This window comes from Scleropages formosus, chromosome 24 (genome assembly GCF_900964775.1).
Source record: "Scleropages formosus chromosome 24, fSclFor1.1, whole genome shotgun sequence".
Classification (NCBI taxonomy): domain Eukaryota; kingdom Metazoa; phylum Chordata; class Actinopteri; order Osteoglossiformes; family Osteoglossidae; genus Scleropages; species Scleropages formosus.
The window spans coordinates 15,830,582-15,850,749 of NC_041829.1; the positions used below are offsets into that span (position 1 = coordinate 15,830,582).

The following is a 20,168-nucleotide window of genomic DNA, read 5'->3' on the forward strand; positions in this document are numbered from 1 at the left end:
TCGATTACAAAGAAGCGAAGGCGCAGCAACGCTGCATATTTCCATCTGAATTCATAATCTGCAACAGAAAAACGGGAAGAATGTCCTCTCATTTCTGAATTTGGTAAAATTTTTAAGAAAAATATAATTATTTGAAGCCATTCCTTGTTGGCACGTATATATGTAAGTGCTGTTGTGGTTCTCGTAGGCCTGGCGAGACTCTGCAGTGGAGTTCACGAGAGCTAATGCTGACCGAAGGTGATCACAAAGGGTGATCACAAAGACACCTCCTTCCCAGTCAAAAAACTGCATTTGTGTGGGGTGCTTGACTCTCGCTTCTACTTTTGAGTAGTTGCCATGAGTTCAGTATCTCATGGGGTAGAAAAAACCCTTTTCTCTAGTTCGTTGATTTAATTCTCGATGGCATCTTGTGACGTTCTTGTGTCAAAGGAGGACAGGGAAAGCAATAAAACAAGGGCGCCGCCGTGGACCTCTACTGGACACCATGAGTGACTGGGTTTGGATGCTTCCATTTCATCATCACACGGCACGGTAATGAGTGTAAATCAGTCTGAAATACGTGATTAATTACGCTAATGCTATGCAGATGGCAATCTCCAAAGTAGATACTAGGCTGGTCACATTTCAAGGCCATATGGACCACGCTGAGGATGTGACTTTAAAAGAGAGAGCGCCGGCAAATTTCCGAGCGTACGAGCATCTCCATATCTGCCCTCGTGTCCACTTTTAATTTTGGAGAGGGTTCAGTGAATTGTTCGGACGTCGTTCAGAGCCGTTGAACTGAGTCCAGGGCCAATATGGTATGAGCCACAGCCAAGGTGACAGGAGGACTTTAACCGTAGGGCGTCCTCTGGTGACTGGATCGCGGCTAAAACAGTCACGCTTGGGCTAATTCGGTGGACCAGAGCTCTTGCCTCAGATATAACTCATTTCCCGGCACGGACACCGTATATCAGCACAAGCTGATATATTTTAGCAGCCGACTAGTAATAACCCCATAACTGTATTTTGTGAAATTACTTTCTCGATATTAAGCAGATTTAAATGGTTAACGTAATATTTTTCCATTTCTAATAATTAAATTTGTAATTTAAAGCCGATGAGCTGTCTCAACAGCAGGAAATGTACGACAGTCTATAATGGTACGCAGTGTGATTGGCGGTTATTGTATTTTTGACTCCTCATTTAAACAGTGGATTTTCCTAAAAAATGGTAATGGTTGGAAAAGGAAAAAGAAGAGCACAACCGGCAAGCAGATCGATGGACTTCATTACAGTGACTATGGACACACCCCATTTAACACCAGCTACACAGGTGGAAGACGGAACATTCTAGAAGCATTTCATATTGTGCTTGAAAGCGACGTGGCAGCACTTAACGACACGATTGATCCAGGCTATCGCTGGAATACGTTGGTTTATATGGGTTGCATTTGTCAATAATGTAGTCAGTCTTTGAATGGCGAAAAGTCTAAAGAGAGCGAGAGCCTCCGAAAAAAAGCATTTTCAGATAACGTCTGTTCTCAGTTATTCCTCTTTTCAAACCTGCATTTTACCAGTCCGGCTCGCTTTTCTGCCGTGGGGTTAAAACTGCATTCATTTCAACAACCTCCGAGCTCATTTCACCCTATAATATTTAGTCTAAATGAGTTGAGCTCCTCCATCTAAATATAATATATTAGAAATATAATGGGTCTACAATACAAGGTAAGTAAACAAGATTATGAAAGACATCAAAAAGGACTGAGTGCATTGTGCTCGACCCTTACTAATGCTGTCTCATTTATCATCTTACCTGGGGAGCTTTGAATAAGAGCAGTATTATACGAAAAATAAATCTAAATGTATTTAGTGTTCCTTCATATCAGCCCCTGCTATTGACAAATGCCTTTCCTGTTTGCCAGTGTTCCCAATCAGTCATACAGGATGAATTCTAAATAACAGCTGCTATTATATTTGAAAAGTAGTGCACATTATTATGGGGTGTGAAGCTGGCAAATACAGAATTTCTGAGCAGAGCCCATAAAAAATACAACAATGGACTTCTCTGTTTTATCTGACACACAAGGTGCCCTGGTGAGGTTCACCTGAAAACTGTGAAGCATTAAAGCTGGACTTATGCTCCTCCTGGGCAGAGCTCCAGACGTCTTTGTTGCCTGAAATTCCTAGTTTTTTTATTTTTATTTTTTTATTTAAGAAAAAAAAAAAAAACGGGCTCAACAAATCCACCAATACTAAAATATTCTGGCATGTGCTTGTGAATTTTTCTCAAGATTTACCTGTTGAGTATGTTGCATACAAGAATATACTTTACATATACACGTTCGCTCGTTGTATCGTTGTAGGTCACTGCGGGACCAAGTCAGGGTCCTGAAGGCCTGGAGCCTACTGTTATAGGATATATGTATGGCAGGGTACAGGCTAGACACCGGTTCATTGCAGGGCAACCAGACACACTCATTCTCTCACACGGTCATTCTCTCACTAAAGGCAATTAAGAGTGACCAGTTCACCTGAAACGCATCTTTTGACCTCGAGAGGAAACCCGCTCGAACATGGGGTGAACATGGTAACCCCCACACAGGCCGAACCGGATTTGAGCCCATCGTTCAGAGGCGCTACCTGCTGAGGAGCATGACTCTAGAGACGTAACAGCAGCTCTTATTTGGTACTCATCCTGTATGATGTATCGGAAATACTGGAGGAAAGGAAATCCACCTAGACAGCGACGCTAAGGCAGTGTTTTTTTTTTTTTTTCCCTCTCTCTCTCCCCTTTTCGTTGGAAATGATAATGCAGTGTTTGAATATGCCAGGTCTACAAGTACAGTGGAAAACAAAGTCCGACTTGTAAGGACACTCGGCTTTTGCGCGGAAGCGGACGCAGATCGTCCGTAGCTTTCGAGTTCCGCCCGGTTCCGCGGCGATACGCCTCGGAGGTGCCGTTCTTATTGCCGGCCGAGACGGTGCGAAGGCTCGCATCGGGCCCAGGAAAGCTGGAGACGCTTTCGTGGAAACGGTCAAATATTGAAATGGAAAGCGCGCAGTAGGCACACCAAACTAAAAGGCTCAGGCACAGCTGTGTCCTGTTAGAGCTAAGTGCTGGAAAATAACGGAGCGGGGCTCGGCGCCTGATGAGTTCGGCGCTAGTGCGGAAAAAACCTGCCAATCTTCACTTCCCTCGGACCGGGGAAGTAGAGGAATAACAGCTTCGGAGGATGTCGGGAGGCATTGTTGACGCATCCCGTTAAGCTCTAACATGTAGGTTCTACAGATTTATTTATACTGCTTTACAGAGGCCTGTGGAAATTGGGTCCCTTCCCTGGTTTTGCCGGATGGGTTTCTGACATCGTCGCCGCGGCTGGGAAACAAATGTTTTTAGTTTGCAGCTCAGCTCCTTGTTCATTACCCCAGCCAATCTCCTTCCCCTCTACACCCCTATTGTCTTAATATCAAAATATTGAGTTTGTAAAAACATCTGCATATTCACATGTGGCTCCCTCAAGGGTACAACAGCAGGGCTCTTCTCGGCTCTAAGTCTCGCTTCTCGACTGCTGTGCCGCCGCTCCCCCGGTTCGTTGACAGAAGCAACGTCTGGCTGAAGAAAGAGGTGGAGCTCTTCCTCTGCTGTGCTCATCCCCTAGTGCTCCATGGTCTGCGCCTTATCGCTCTCCTGTTGTTTATTTAGCCCACGAAAAAACAAACCAAAGGTTTCTCTTGTGTGTTTAAGGTGTACAAAGCTGCGGAGAGACGGCTTCATCTTCCACATCCGTCGAGGGGAAAACTGAGATCCAGAGACTGCGATCGCCGGTGTTCTGACCCAAGATGTATGAATCATGGGCTGCCTGAGACTGCGAGGTGTCAGCGGTCTCTTAAAGTCCGCCTGTCTCCAGGTAACACGGCCAAGTTTGCGAGTTTGTTTGCACGTGACACGCACAAACAAGTAGGAGACAGGATCTTGTTTTAAAAGCTATTTTCATTAACTTTTTAAAATTTGATTAAACTATGACCAGTAAAAGGAGAATGCTGGCATCATATGCACCGTAGGCCAAATGTCCTTTCAGAATTTCTGCCGAAATACTGAACTGTATCGTAGCAGCGCTTTTGAAATAAGGCGCACCTTCTGCTCGCAGGAAACATGCTTTCAACAGAGCTCACTGCTCCATATCTAAATATGGCTGAAGTATGATAAGGATTCTTGTTGCAATAACTTGTTGGAGAACCGCTGCAGAGTCTCTGCGAAGGGCACTTAATCTGAACAGGTTGAGTAAATAGCAGCTATATAAATTTCCATTGTACGAGAGTAGTGGAAACCGAAGTACGTGGGCGAATTACAAAATGGTAAAACACCAGGGAAAATCGGAGCGTGTGCGAATATTAGGAATTTTGTCCGATACACCTTATAGTTTATACCTTTTCGACTTATTCCCGTTTATTTTCTACAATGGAAAGACATGCGTTTCAGGTGGGTTGGTAACTTCGAATCGCCCGCCGTTTGTGAACGTGTGAGCGACTGCTGAGTGACTGTGTGTGGCTGCTCTTCGATGGACTGGAATCTCCTCCGGTAGGTATTCTGCGTAGCCTAGTGCCCCAAGCCCCTGGGATAGATTCTGGACTACTGTAACCCTGCCATAGGGTGTGTGATTATCGATCGTGGATCAGGGCTTCCTTTAAGTAAGAAATAGTAATGATAATGACCACCAGGGGTCACAGTTCTTCACGCAAACCCACAGACGCTGCACCTGAGATAAACCAATACAATTAACCTTTTGTTGCTGAATGTTGTTTATCCAAAGGTAATTATATATATTTTTTTTTGTCCACTTATCCTGTTTTTGTTTTTGAATGCAGGGTGAGTCACAAGAGCAGTGCTCCTTGAAGTAATGATACTCGGGTAACCAGGAGGGTTCGGTCTGCGCTACTTATCGTAACGTTGCCTCTTAACGCGTACGTTTTTCATCCCTCTTTGTTTCGCCAACAGACTTTGGTAGGTGTGGACGACGGGTTCGAAGCTGTTAAACTCGCTCATTGCGGAAACCACGACCTTGACTTTTAGGTACGTTGGGACTTCATCGGTTGATGTTGTGCCGCACGCTCTTGGCTACGCTACTGAGTCAGGCTTTGGTGACAAACTGGCGCTGACTGAGAGGGTACAAAGTTGTAATGGCAAACATATTGGGGACGATTCGGTGGAGGAGTTTGATTTCATGCACTGTCACCACCATTTCATGCTTAAGTGGCTGAAGCGTGCTGATCTGTATTCTCTGTTCACATTTCAATTTCCATCAGCGCAATGCATCTCTGCCCCGCGCTCGAAATTTTGCATGCATCGACATCAGCGCCAGCCCAGGAGCGCATGGCGGTGCTGGGATGTGAATGTCGACTTCGAATCGGGGCAAAAGCACCCGACGTGAATCAATGTCGAGCTCGGTGCGGCTAATGCCCCGACCGGGAGCGCTTTTCTCGTTTTTGCCAGGGAGAGAGCATGTGATGACATCGCGTAGCTCTGTCTCTCAACTGGGGCCCCCCCGGTGTCCTTCAGACTCGCACTCAAGTACAGCTCACAGAGATGTGGTCTCCAGGGCAACATAGAGATTTAGGAGATTCAAACAGAAAGAACTTTATTGACAAAAGCCTCAGCTGGCGCCAATCATGAGCAAGGATACTTGAGGGAAAATTCACGTACCATCCTTGTCTAAGCAGTGGATTCTGCGTTCCCTGTTGGGTCATACAATTCTGAAAATCTTTTGTGAAAGTCAGCGTCTAATTATTTCTTGGAATAAAAAAAAAAGGTGTAGAAATTTGCATTATTCTGCTTTCTTGATCAGGACATACCCGCTACGCAAACTGTGTCCTTCCAGTCTGTTTCAACACGCTCTTTTGGAGCCTGCGCTCACAGACACAACTCGGAGGAACCCGAGCGCCAGTGTCCTATCCATTATGTACGCGCTCGTGTTGTCCTGGCCAGCTGAACCTGCAAATTATTAACATGCTTTGTCTACTTTTGGAGTCCATTGAGATCTCCTGTGGGTGGATTTAATGCCCCCTTAAAAAGTACAAATCACAGCTACATAATAGCAGGGTCTGTAAATTTACTCTCCATGTCTTCTTAAACTGCTCTTTCTCTGGTGTCCTTTAAAATGGACTTCCTAGAGCACTGCTGAAGTAAATTACTGTCCAGCTGAAAGCGAGTACATCGTGAGAGTGTCGTCTCGTGAAAAACTGCAGGTACCGTATGAAACGTTGATGCTTATCTTGTACTTCATAAAGGAACAGCGACGCCGTTCTAGAAATTCCTTGACGTGTATGTGCAGGAAGGTGAGTGGACAGCCTGGGCGATTTGGACGTGTTGTACGAAACGGTCATGCGGAGCAGCTGTGACGCATCTCCCATTGATCATGAGTTCGGTACATCCCTGAGAAAAATAAAATACAGTACCACGTACTGTATGTGTAGCTCACTGAACGAGGCTGGAGTGCGACTTCCTCACGTTTGAGGCTAACCTGCTAATTTCTTCTCTATTGTTTTCTGATTTAAAATTAGTAACGCTTCAGCCATTTATAAATCTGCATATTATTATTAATATGATCGAACTCCACTGTTGTGCTGAATAGTATAAACCAACGTTAACAGTTCCATCATCTGACATGAACATACAGCCCCTTAGTGTTGGTCCTCATGCAGTACAAAACATGGTACACGGCATATATTTGCTACTTTCAAACAGTGCAACTCCAAAGCACAATTTCAGGTGTAAATGCTGAGTAAATTGAGACAAATACAGTGGAACCCAGTGCAACATGGCGTTTCTCCTTAAAGTTAAAAAAAGGTTCCGTTAAAGCCTTGAAAGAATAATAAGCCACAGTCCCCTTTTATGAATACATATTTATAATTCATGCTCTGACTCAAGCGTTGAAGAGTTTGTATTTCCTTTCTTGTGGACAGAAAAGGTCAGTGTTTATATCTGTACACTTTATCTTACACGATGTCTCCTGGTTCAAAGATAACCGATTTTAATTTTAATAAGAATTTTAATATGCGGCCTTTTCCCTTTATTCGGAACAAATACATACTTTTAACGTGAATTCTCATTTTCAGACAGAGATATAGCCAGACTCTGACATATTTCGTTGCTTGCCAACAGTAACAGTATGGGTTCTTATTAACATGATTTGTAAGGTGTTCGGGTCTTCAAGGGGAAGCAGCTGTCCTTTGAAGAGATGTTTATAAAACCCAGAGCCAATACTATCTATGGTGAAAGAACTTGCATAACCAGAACCTTTTCTCTTTGTGGTGCACATAAAATGAAGCATTTTGGTTCACAGCTGAATTGGGTCAATGTGCCTCAACAGCACACAGCGGTCCGCAAGGACTCTTTCAATTGGTAATTGGCCGTTCGGCCCGAGTGATGCACCACGCGATGTTGCGTGACCAGTCTTGCTAAAATTCACCATGAGTCTATCATCCCCCTGTTCCCACCGCTACACCTAAGTGCTTGAGCTCCTTAGAGACATTTTGAAAAGCGTCATTTAATAAATATATAGCACTTACATAATCTGTTCTTTCCCTTTGTATGTTTTCCTCGGTGTGAATTGTGTGTACATTTGTTTGTGTAAACTGCTTGATCGTTCTAAGATGTTTGACTCAAAGGAAGCAAGTGGCAGCAACAGCAGTGCACTCGGCTTTTAAAGACAAGCAATTTTCTCACCAATTACACTTTACCTCCATATTTTCCGAAATCTAAATCCACGAATGCAATCATTGCTTCCGTGATAAGGAGTTTTTTAAAAAAAAAAAAAAAAAAAAAAAAAAAAAACTTATTTTTTCAGTGGTTTAAGAAATATATGCACTTTTACTAAGATATAATAAAGCTATATGAATGCTAGTCTACGAATGAACCATAACAGACATTTTCGTTCAGACGAGATTTTTCCACACAACGTTCGGCTGACATGTAAACGACTGATCGTCTCATTGTTCTTTTTGCAGCCAAGTCTCGTTTCTCGGGGATAACCGTGCTGTGTGGATCAGTTGTTTTCACTCATTTTGAAGTGAAATCAACCATAGAAGTTGTTAGAATGAAAAATAGGGAAATGCACTTGCCGCTGTGTCATGGCAGAATGACAGATGGCTGAATAATTAAGCTGGACGGTGGCGAAGACGACACTGTACCTCCCAGATAGACAAATTATTATACCACACAGTATTTTTAAGGTTGTGGGAAAAGTTCAGATTTTTTTTTTTTTTTTGTACGGTTTTATGCCCGTCTTAAAATATAGTATTAAAGGTGGTCCCCGATTTACGATGGAGTTACGTTCTGCGAAACCCATCATAAGTCGGAAGTATTGTAAGTCGAAAATGCATTTAATATGCCTAATACACACCTCTGCGTGACAGACTGGAAGATGCTTGCCCAGGAAAAAAAAAAAATTCGAAGTACGGTTTCTACTGAATGTGTATCGCCAGCTCACCGTTGTAAAGTCGAAAAAAATCATAAGTCGTACTATCATAAATCGGGGACCAGCTGTATATAAAACTAAATTGTAGTTATGATTATAGAAAACTAAATTAAAACTATATATAACTTTTTTCAGAATTCACCAAAATTCTATCTGGGCTTCTTATTATGGCTCAGATAGCAGCCTTCCAGTAGCTTTTCGTTGATGTTAGGATTTCCATTGCTTGATCAGTACTTTTTCTCAGCATTGGGTTCCTTCTGGGTGCTTTGAGTGTTCCTCTCGAGAAGTACCGCAGAACTGGCACTGCTCAGGTAATTAAAGTGGGTGGGTAGGTACTCAAAACCACATTGAAAGGAATGAAGGAGCCCTTTTGGATCTTGATGAGAATCGACACATCAGAGAGGATTTCATTTATCTGGAAATCCCAAAAGGCAATCTTCATTAGTCTTGTGTTTTTTTAGGATTTTAAATGTATTTAGGCTCATTGCGACAAAGTGCGCAATAAATGTTGCTTCTTGAGTTTGTTTTTAGTATGTATTTTATATCACTAATATTTTGAATTTCTTGCCTTTCTATGTTGTATCCGTAAAAGAAATGATAATAGGTATCGAAAAGGCTCAAACTCTGTTGGAAGTACGTGCCGCCAACTGAATATCAAGCCAGTGAAATGGAGACAGTCATCAGACATGTCTCAAAGGAAGTCGGCGAAGTGAGATCTTCTTTGAAAGCATCAGACATGAGAAGCGGTGGCTGCACTGCAGACTAAACAGGCAGATGATGCCTTATTTAATGAAAGAGGTACCAAGTGCGAAAAGGAGAATTCTCCCATAATCCCTTCTAACCGCCAGCAGCATTATATATCCTTTTTGGGAAAGCGATTCTGTGTAATTTCTGCTGGTGGTGTTCCTCACACTGGGGGCCTGCCTGACAATATTTGAACTTGCAGGACTGAATTGTAATTTCGTAGAAAAATCTATAGTCTTTATTTGTCTCCCCCAGCCACCTGCCTCTGCACTGCTGGGCCTATGTAAAGAAACCAAGTCAAATTGGAAAGTCTCACCCATTAAATTCAAAAATTGAATTCATCCCGCTTCCATGGAAAGCCACGACAGCCTTTCAAAAAGTAAAAGTGTTATTCAGACTGGCTTTGGTTTTCTCCAACGTGCTTTGAGGAAACAGTGATGATTTTTAAGGGTGCGTTTCACTAACATGGCACCAATGGAAATTGTTTCTGGAATTATTTTTCGGGTTCTGGTGGCGGGAAAAATGAGAAATGTGCCCTGCGCCGCTTTTTAATTGACTCTTTTGAGGGTATATCTACTTTCTTCTCGCAATGGGCTCGGAATGGACTCGGGATGTTCATCGGCTCTCCATTAACCCGGTTTTCAGTGTCGTTTCATCATAATGCTATACAGTTATAGAATGCGCTTCAGGTGTTCCAACTACTGGCAGTTATACATTTCGTATCGTAATTCCAGCTTCGGAATCGCAAAGGAGGGGACGTTCCACAGTGCGGTAAAGTATTTAAACCTTAATTAGAAAAATGAAGTAGGGTCTCAATCCAAGGGTTTCCGCACGCAATTTGGATACACCGCTGCAGTATTTTATTCATCAGTCGGTCACTGTTAGCGTTAGGTGTTCCCTTGGTGTTCTTCACTGTGACTTCCTTTCATAGGCCACAGGCTCATGTGGGAGGCATGTGTATGCTGTCACAGCTCTAGATCCACGATAATGTTGCTTTTGGCCTAGAAAGCCGCCGCCTCCGCTGTCAAAACTGACAGTTACAGCTTTACACATCAGAGGACTAGCTACATAAATCCACTTTATCTGTATTAAGCGAACAGTCAAACTGCAACAAACAGTAAAACCCTTCTGAGTTAAAGGGACAACAGCCATCTTTGCAGCTGATGGTTTCTTGGTCAAATCTCATCAGGAAGGATGCATTCGTGGTACTTGAAGGGACTTGATTGAAGAAATATGCAGTCATGTTGATGGGTTAAGATTAATACAGCGAGCTATGAGCGTAACCTTCACAAAAAGTGGACACGAGTAAAGCTCAGTAAATACACAAATGTACAGCCTTTCAGAATCTCGTAAATGCTTCGCTGTCCAATACGCGGAAAGTCCTACTGGTGAATATCGGCGGCAGCGCGGGCGAGCTCGCGTCTGGAACAAAGCGCTGCCCCTGGAGGAAGGGGCGCTTCTTCGTAATCGCACGTCACTCCGGGACGGGCGAGCTGGCAGGGTGCGGCGGGGCTCCGGAGGGCTGCGTGACTCACCCGTCCTTTGTTAACGTCGGTTAAGCCGCTGAGTTTATAAGGCCTGTCAGCTACCCCCCCAATACCCCCACAGCCTTTTCTCTCCCGGGGTTCCGAGGGACCGTCTACGTCAAGCCTCGGCGTACGACGGAAACTTCCGGCGTTGTTTTCTACTGTGACTTGATGGGTCCGAAGCCGCCTGGAGAGGTGTTGGTCTGACATGGCGGACGGCGGAGGTTGCGGTCAGGGCACGGCGTGAGTCGGATAAGGATATAGCGCAGAGGGAGCAGGACTGACGTCGAGTGGCCATCTTAACGGGCAGGATGCTATCGATCGAGGTGGAAACAGGCCTCCTCCTGTGCCTGCGTCACCCCCCACGGGTCCATTCCAGGATCCATAGTGCACCTTGAGCGACCGCGTGTTGCCAATTAACCCAGCGGCGCAGCTTAAGACCGCCGATCGATGACTCGTGCCCCCCGCCTCAGTGTTATTTGTGTGAATTTGCGCCGTTAGCTCGGTTGCTGCACATTAATTGAGCTGCTCTTTTGCATCACGTTGAAAAGGGTTGATGCGGAAAGCAACGGCAACGGAAGCCGAACGGCCGTTACGCGACCGTAAATGGGGCAGACAGATGCATCTCAAGAAAACGAACAAATTAATTTTTATCCGTCTTCGGACTGCGGCCGTTCCCGTCCCAATTTCATAGTCCGCGCCTTGCGCTGCGGGAAAACTACCTGGAGTTCAGACCGTGTGGAATATTCTAGAGCAAAGGACAGGTTCACAACTGAGTCATGCTCTAGGTGTCACTGTGATGTGACAACTAAATCATTCAAGCAATTATTCAGGCTTTTTGCCCCGTTTATTTTTGGTCTGTGTCGTAATTGAAAGACATTAATAAGCATGAAGGGCACAAAGGAACAATCAGTCAGCTCCATGATGCCAGAGAGCGTTGGCAGGTAAGCGGCATATTAAGAAGGCGGCATAACTGAGCACAGCACGATATAGTGATGTATCATGTTGTAATGAACAACAGGCACAAGTGATACACTTTATCTGTCTAAGTGCGAGAAACGAACTGCGTCGGACCTGTCGGCGAAAGGCAGAGTCGTGGACTGTCTGCTCTTAGCACCTACAAGTTTCAAGAAAGGATGTTCTGAAAACTTTCAAAAGTTCAGACTTACTGAGAAGGTTCTCTCTCTGGGCTCCACTGGGCTGCTGCTGGAAAAAAAAAAAATATATATATATAAAGGCTGTGAGATGCACTGTTGACATTTTTACTTATGTTACACGGATAAGTTGGGGAGTGGAGAATTGATGTGCGTATTGGACCAAACAGGTGGAGTGTAACTTGTTCCAGTAAAGCTCCGTATACCGTATATGTTGTAGCACAGGGTAAACCAACGCTGGGGATGGGGATGGGGATGCTGCTATGCTTTCAGGGTTAGAAAAAGAGTTTTTGACTGAAATGAATGAGAAAGACCTCTTAAGGAAGCACTTTGACCAAACACAACCCCAGAAGAACAAACGCCAACTGTTTCTGCTCCACGGCACAGTCGTAGCGCACCGTAACGTTGCGTTTCGACTCGGAACGGGCCTGCGATTCCAGAATTCCGTCTCGTCCCTCTGAAACGTTACCTCCGGGAGACTAACAAAAGCAACATTTAGTCGGTTAGTCAGTGATTCTTTGTCCTTTGTCCGAAATTAATATTCACCAAGAGTCATGATATATAGTTTCTGACATTTTATCTGCTTTTAAGCAAGAAACTGACACGCACTCCTACGTATTGCTTTATGTGCGAAGACTTCGTTGTGACACTAATTTTGGTTAATAAGCGATTAAAGACTTCCGACCCGCAGAGATACGCCCTTGATGCTTTTAGGGAGGTAAACTACGTATTTAAAGGTTATACAGGGTTTCTCTATCTGCATATTTCTGGGTGAAAGCACAGAAGAAATTATGCACCATTTGCTGTTCATGCTGATGTTGCCTGCTGGAATGTAATATAGTGTTGAGTTTGCTTTTTCTCATGCAAGTGGCTCAGCGTGCAAAACAATATATATGGGCTTTTAATAACATGTCACGGAACCATATGTCCAATTAGAACAGAAGGAAATATCCTGGTTTGCCTCACTAGATATTTCTGTACACGATGTTTTTATCTTGTGGGACCAATTCGTATTGTTGCGGAGATGTTTTTGGAAATGCAAACATGTTGTGCCATCATTAAACGCAATGAGCGCAGGCGGTGGTGCCCAGTGATTCACAGAAGGGTTGGGAGGGTTATATAAATGTGAGGCTTGCCCCCCCGGCAAATACTTCTTAAATGTGCTTAGTTGCCCTTTCTCACGTATGGGCTCAGAAATGGGAGACGAGAGGGTGAAAATCCAACACTTTGGTTACAGCTCAAACTTAAAATGTAAGCACTTTATGTCCACATGAAAGAATGAGAGACGCTAAATCATTCCGCCCGGAAAGTGCAAACTTGGCTTAATTGTGCTGATCACACGGGGCTGTTGACCCATGAGCGCTCGGTGTGTGGAGTTTGGTGTTACCGTGTCGGGGAGGGGTGTGCAATGATACTGCAAACCGGAAGGTACGGAGCTCTCAAACTTTTCAAAAACTGCCGGAGAGCAGTTGGACGTACGCCGTGTGCTTAAAGGTCTCCGGTTTTCTTCAGCTTTATTTTTCATTCCTTGATTTGATCTCTCCCTGCTAGTAGATCGGAAGAATCTACAGTGAACAAAACATGGGTGATCCTACTGACTGTAAGTTGCACTGAACAAAAAACAGAATAGAAAATAATTTAACATGAAAACATGCCAGCCAAGAGGCATAGGGTTCATTATGTAAGTCTGTATTGTTTCTACATTAGTTCTCAGACAGCAAGCTCTACTACTGATAAATGAGATTATTACATGCACTCAACTATGTGTAAGGGAGGGAAGAAGAGAAAGTCACTTATTTTTTGCACACTTCCTTTAAAAAAAAAAAAAAACTGCAGCAAGGTTACAAAGTAGAGCCTTGGAAGATTTAATATGGGTGGTTGCTACAGAATTTTGATGTCTCATGTTTCATTCAGCTGTAAATAGCTCTGATTAAATTGCTAGGCCCAGTAGTACTACTACTACTAATAAGAGCACCAAACAAGCAAACAAAGCAAGGAAGCAAACAAATAATCCAACAAGCAAGTACACAACTCTATATTCATCACCGAAGAACAACAGCTCCCATCTGAATTCAGCCTGTCAATTACATTCTGTCCATCACAAGTACTTGGTGAGTTTTAATATTCATCTCTATCTAACGGGGTGGCAAGTGGCGTCGTGGTTGGTGTGGCTGCCTTTGGCTCCAAAGGTTGCAGGTTCAATCTCCGGCTGTGGTGCCCTTGAGCAAAGTGCTTGCCCTGCAATTGCTCCAGCACCTTTACCAGGCTGCGTGCCCGGGAACACAGTTGTGGCCCTGCGATGGACTGGCGTCCCGTCCGGGGCGTGCCCTCCCCGCCCCTTCAGCCTCGCGTCCGACGTCTCCGGGTTAGGCTCCGGCTCGCCGCGACCCCGCTCGGGACAAGCGGTTGTTGAAATTAATTGGTTGTATCTAACCGCTGCAGAACTTTCGAGATTCATTTTTGGTGATTAATTCAGTCCACTACTTCATATTTCCTTGGGTACATGCAGGACTGGGTAAATAGTGGCCAGCATGCAGGAATCAGAAGTAAATATGAATGCTAACAACATAGCTGCAGGCTGTGCTGAAATTCCTTACTAATTGTCTCACATGGTTGTCGCAAATGTGGAGGATGATCCAGAATGTGCTTCAGGTAAGTAGATGACAAGTCTGATTGCGTTTCGGCCGCAAAGTGTAACGGAGCGTGCGAGTCATTGTAGTGATGAAAATATACTGTTCTCTCCTGGCTATGCTTGCTTTGGAATGTGTACATGTTTTGTCTTTTTAATGCCGTGGGGCACCGGCCAGTGGATCCCACTACTCTGGGGAAAAAAAAACCTTTGAGGAAAACCGTTGAGATGGTTCTTTATTTAGGTCTTTAATTGTCTCTTTAAACAGGGACGGGCTTGTGTTGTCTCTGACTTGCAGATGCCCTCTTTCAACTCATAAATGATACACAGCCTGACTCACTAGGAAGCTGCGAATGTGCTTCAGGTGCTGTCAAAGCAAAACCAGAATCCATGTAGCCTTGTTGTGCATAAATATATAAAGTAGTTGAATGGCAGATAATCAATATGCAGCATCAAAAATAGGCGTATTTCTTTGGCGCTGCCCAAGGTCTTTGCTCTTTTTCCTGTACCGGACATGGAGATTGTGAACTTTTTAATATTAATAGCATCCAAACAGCATATATGGAAATTATGTTCTAGTTAAAGATTTCATGCTTTTAATTTAATCTGGTGTTCATCACGTCACTGTGCTTCCAAAAATAGTGGCGATGTGGCACAGTCGGTGGCGCTGCCGCCTCACGGTGGATGGGTTGTTTGGTTGTAGGTTCCAATCTGCTTGAGTCTGTGTGAAGTTTGCATGTTCACTCTGTGTATGTGGTTTTGATCTTTGTGCTCTGGTTTCCTGCAGAAGTCTCGAGAGTCTAAAGTCTGTGTTTCAGGTTAGTTGGTAATGCTAAATTGCTCATAATATATGCATATGAGAAAATTGTAAGCTAAATAAATAAAGGTACCGAGAGCACTCCCATTGATCGTCGTATGTTTTGTCCATGCTGGCCGTATTTTAAAGTACAGACACTCCTCTACTTAACGTAAATTTGACTTGCGTGAATCCGGATTTCCGTAACAAATTCCCGGCACACACATTATTTACAGATAACGCTTTTATTGTGTGCAAAACATCTGAAGTACATTAATTGCAAGTCGGCGTAGCCAGACAAGGCAGGAAGCTGCATCTTCCCTGTTCTCGCGTATTTTGAGCCATGCACACATCTTCTCTCATTAGTTTAGTGCCTTTTTCGCATATTTTTTAACTCTTTTCATTACTGTTTCATTATTTTCAACGCCTGGTGGTAAACGTGCACTTGAAGGAAAACAAGAACCGTCTCGTAAGCGTACAGCAATCGATTTGGAGATTAACTGAAAATAATAGGGAAGTATGAAGGTGGGCAAGGATTATCGTCTACAGCATGGGAACCGGGTTGAGCCGTATCGACTATAAATACGATAGTGAAGGATGCTGCACGTATAAAGGAGTCGGTGATGATGTTGAATGGTGGGGAAGGAGGGGGTAGTCTGACCTATGTAACTTTTGTCTTATGTAAGGGGTTGAAGAACGGTCTATTTGTGTAAATCGAGGGTTGTCTGTGTGTGAACAATATGAATTTTATGTAAATTGTTCTCTTCATGGACCATAGCTTGCATTTTAAGGTTTGGGCCAAAAATTGGATTAGACAATTCAGTACATGCTGAACTTGGAGATACTGATGAAAAGTGCCGTTCATACCTCAGATCCTTATGTGCAACATGGAGTAAATGTACATAAATGTATGCATCATTTTACAAATAACCTTATTATTTTCCATCCTGTTGGATGCTTTGTGGCCTTAGGCTAACATGGTAACATTTTTCAGAGAAAACTTTTCAGGGAAGCCCAGTCTTCGAGCTTATTGGCAGAACTGTCACCTGCAGTGTCAATCAACCAGGTGCTGGTTCAAAGGCAGATCTTCACTAGCATTGTGAAGCACAAAATATTTATAACCTCCCACTAGAGGAGCCTTTGTCATGGCTGGAGTCAAACCTGCTGCTGTTCACAACAGAGATGCAGTCAACACCTCTTTTTGCTGAGTTGAGTCACTTCTGTCACTCGGCTTGGTTTGGAAGGACCACAAGAAATCTCCTCTTCGCTCAACTGAAAGGGGATGGACAGCCGAGTAAATGGAGGCTGAAGCTGTTCCTGATGCCAGGGTGAATAAGCCTTCAGCTGTAAACAGCCTCAGCCCTGGTCTGCAGGGGCCTTTCGGATACCCCGTGTAGCTGAGCTGATGCACTCGGCCACGTCATTTATTTATCCAGTGTCGCTTTCTCACCTGAAGAAACGTGTTCTCTGCTAGTTAGTGCCTCAAATTAAACCTGATATGTTTTCCAAAGTGTGCATCTCATTTTGAATTCTCATACCTTATGCCAATCTTGGTTTGGCTCACTGAACAGTCATCTAGTCCCAGAAATATTGTCCGTGTACATGTGTGGCATGCGTCATTTCATTGTCTAAATCCATTTATACTGCCTAAAGTGCAAGGTCACATCAGTGCCCTGAGATATTTCCCTGTATAATTCCTCATATGTGCAACAGCTACCATCTTCAAAGACCACTTAAGGAGTCGAACAATAATAACTGAGTTGGCTATGGTCCGAAATGCAAAGGATGGATAGGAAGGCAACAAACATTTTGACCATGAGACGAATCATAGTCCAAAGGCTGATGTTAAAAGAATATAGATATCAAGCGTCGACATTGTGGCTGTGGACTGATTGAATTAGGTTCTGTTTATAACAGAGCAGTTGTTAACCTTAGCAACTACATCCAATCAGGCAGTTGAGTTTTCTAGGCTTTTGGGGTCACGCAATGCGGAAAAAGCCAAGTTCAGCCTCCAACAAGAAGCAAAACAGACTAAAAAGAACAATCTGTCTCAAGGAGTTATTGTAGAGAACATCAATGTACAACTTAAGGACAGCTCAGAAAAAGAAATGACAGACTTGCTGAAGATCAAACCATTGCATGGCCAGATCTTCAGTAATCTTGATAAACCAACTGTTGACAAAGATGCAACCATAGCATGGTTATGCAGCTTCGGGTTTAAAGGAGAGATGGAAATTATTCCAGCATTGGACCAGGCACTAAACACCAAGCACCACTAGAAGAATATTTTGAAGCACCAAGCAGACAGCAAGTGTACAATGTGTGACAAGGAGGACGAACATATAAGTCACATAGCTGCAAGTTGCTCTGCTCCAGTCCCACCTGAGTACATCAATAGACACAACATGGCAGATAGCTCTGTCCACTGGACAATGTGCAAACACCTGGGGGTCCAAGTGACTGATGAATACTATGAACATATGCCTGAAAAGGTTGTCAACATCAGAGATATCGCCAATATTCGGGACTCGCCGATAGTCACAGATCGTACACTATCAACAAACCATCCTGAGATAGTACTGCAGATAAAAAGCTGGTAACGCAGTGGTTAGAGCTGCTGCCTTTGGATCTAAAGGCTGCAGGTTCGATCACCATCTCCGGCTGTAGTACCCTTGAGCAATATACTTATCCTACATTGATCCAGTAAAATTAGCCAGCTGTATAAATGGGTAAATAATTCTAACCTTAACATTGTAAGTTGCTTTGGAGAGAAGCATCAGCTAAAGCAATAAGTCTAAAAAAGAAAAGACCCCCTTGCTGATCGATAGCTATTCCAGATGATGCAAAGATTATTCTGAAACAAGCTGAAAAAAACTGCAAGTATAAAGACCTAGAATTTGAGGTTAATAGACTCAAGCCCAGGGAGGTATGAATAGTGGTAGGAGCATTAGGAACACTCAGTAAGGACTTTTGTAATAACTTGGAGATGCTCCCAGGCCAGCGAAATGCCTCCGAAGTTCAGAAGATTACACTTGCGGGAACCGCGGAAAGCCTGCACAAAGTGCTTGGATGAATTTCTTTGGTCTCTTGATGAGATCGGAATTCATCAGTAACCAGTTGAAACATCTGACAGAGAGGAATAAAAATAAGTACAGTATTCAAAAACTGCAATATATTCAGAACACTAAAAATTCCACTTAATGGTTTGATCCATTGACTGACTTACAATGTTAGATGAACTTTTCAGTCATGAAACACATTAAAGGGGCTACAAGATAGACCAGACCTGACTCCTTGATATATTTTTTTTTTTTTTTTTTTGCAAAGCTGATTTAACATACTGTTTGATCAGCAGATTCTGCTCAGCTTTTGGTGGGAACATAAAGGATTTTCTTGACAATATATGGCTAAAAAAAACTTCACAGTTCCACCGGCACGATAAGCCATAAAAGCACATTGTAAAAGAAAATAGTACAGACACCAAACCCTCTGAATTTCAACATTATCTTTGGAGTATCAATATTTAGTAATTAATACTAAGCGGGATTTAGTAACTGTGTCCTATTGGATTGTTTGTTAATTTCCACTTTGTCAAACCAGTTCATTTTGCTGCTGTATTTTTGAATATTCATTCCCCACTAGTGCTCCGGGATTTTACATCTACTGCTTCGCTGCACTTGAGCACATGACGGCAAAACAAGAAACTTTGTTCCTGTGGAACTTGACCCACTGTGATGCATGAAATTTTGCTTAATTGTAAAGGCCCTTTTTATTTGTCATCGCTTGATTTCACTAACGTCAGACCCACCGGATCTTTCGGTTTGCATCACGTGTAAACTGGGAGCACATGTGCTAAGGAAGATATCTTTGAGTCCAATATATCATCCAGTGGCTATGATGTGAAAAGTACTGTTTTTAAAAATTTGTGTTTTGTGTGTAATTGATCTGGGGAGCAAACTTTGCTCTCAGCCATGGAGTATTGGAAAAAAAAACATGTTGTTTTTATACTACTTCTCAAAAATTGAAGAATGAATAGTGGTAATTATACACACATTGTCTTAAACCGCTTGTCCCGAGCGGGGTCGCAGCGAACCGGAGCCTAACCCAGCAACACCGGGCACAAGGCCAGAGGGGGAGGGGACACACCCAGGACGGGACGCCAGTCCATCACAAGGCACCCCAAGCAGGACTCGAACCCCAGACCCATCAGGGAGCAGGCACAGGTCAAACCCACCGCATCCCCCTATATAATGCTAATTATTCATATTTACATTTAAAAGCAAGTTCTTAAGGCAGAGTTTTGTTTTTTAAAAATGTTGTTTGTTTGAGGTGCCACAGAGAGTGGCACTGCTGCCTTATAGCCCGTTGGCGGTGCAAGAAAATGAGGGTTCGATCCCTGCTCAGCCCGTGCGGAGTTCGCATGTTCTCTCCGTGTCTGCGTCGGTTTCCTCATGGTGCTCTTGTTTCCTCCCACATCTGAAAAACATGCCGTTCAAGTGGATTCGTGACTGTAAATTTCCTTTTAGTGCATGAATGAATGAGTGGACTGGTGTCCCATCCAGGATGTACACCCCCCTCCCCCCGACCCCCAAGCCTTGCACCCAATGCCTCTCCGGATCACCGCAGCCGTGCTCAGGGCAAGCACTTATTAAAACTGCATGTTTATTTGAACCATAGTGCATCTGTTTTTGTCTTTTTTTTTTTTGCATGTAACCTAAAAACTATAGCAAATATGTCACAGTGAACTGGAAAATAATTGTACTAATGTGAGACCCACTTCATCTCATAGACGACTTTAAAGTGTGACCTGGGTGGATTTTAGCTCTTATTGAGCTATAAATTATCGGTCTCTTTAATGATTCCC

At 43.6% G+C, this 20,168-nt stretch overlaps 1 long non-coding RNA gene across 1 annotated transcript; it reads left to right on the plus strand.

Moving 5' to 3' along the window:
- The first annotated feature begins 3,852 nt into the window (after positions 1 to 3,852).
- LOC108939720 (uncharacterized) lies at positions 3,853 to 5,752 on the plus strand. The gene is made up of 3 exons (XR_001966527.1): positions 3,853 to 3,889; positions 4,978 to 5,052; positions 5,286 to 5,752. It is a non-coding gene; the product is annotated as an uncharacterized LOC108939720 (long non-coding RNA).
- Positions 5,753 to 20,168: the final 14,416 nt, after the last annotated feature.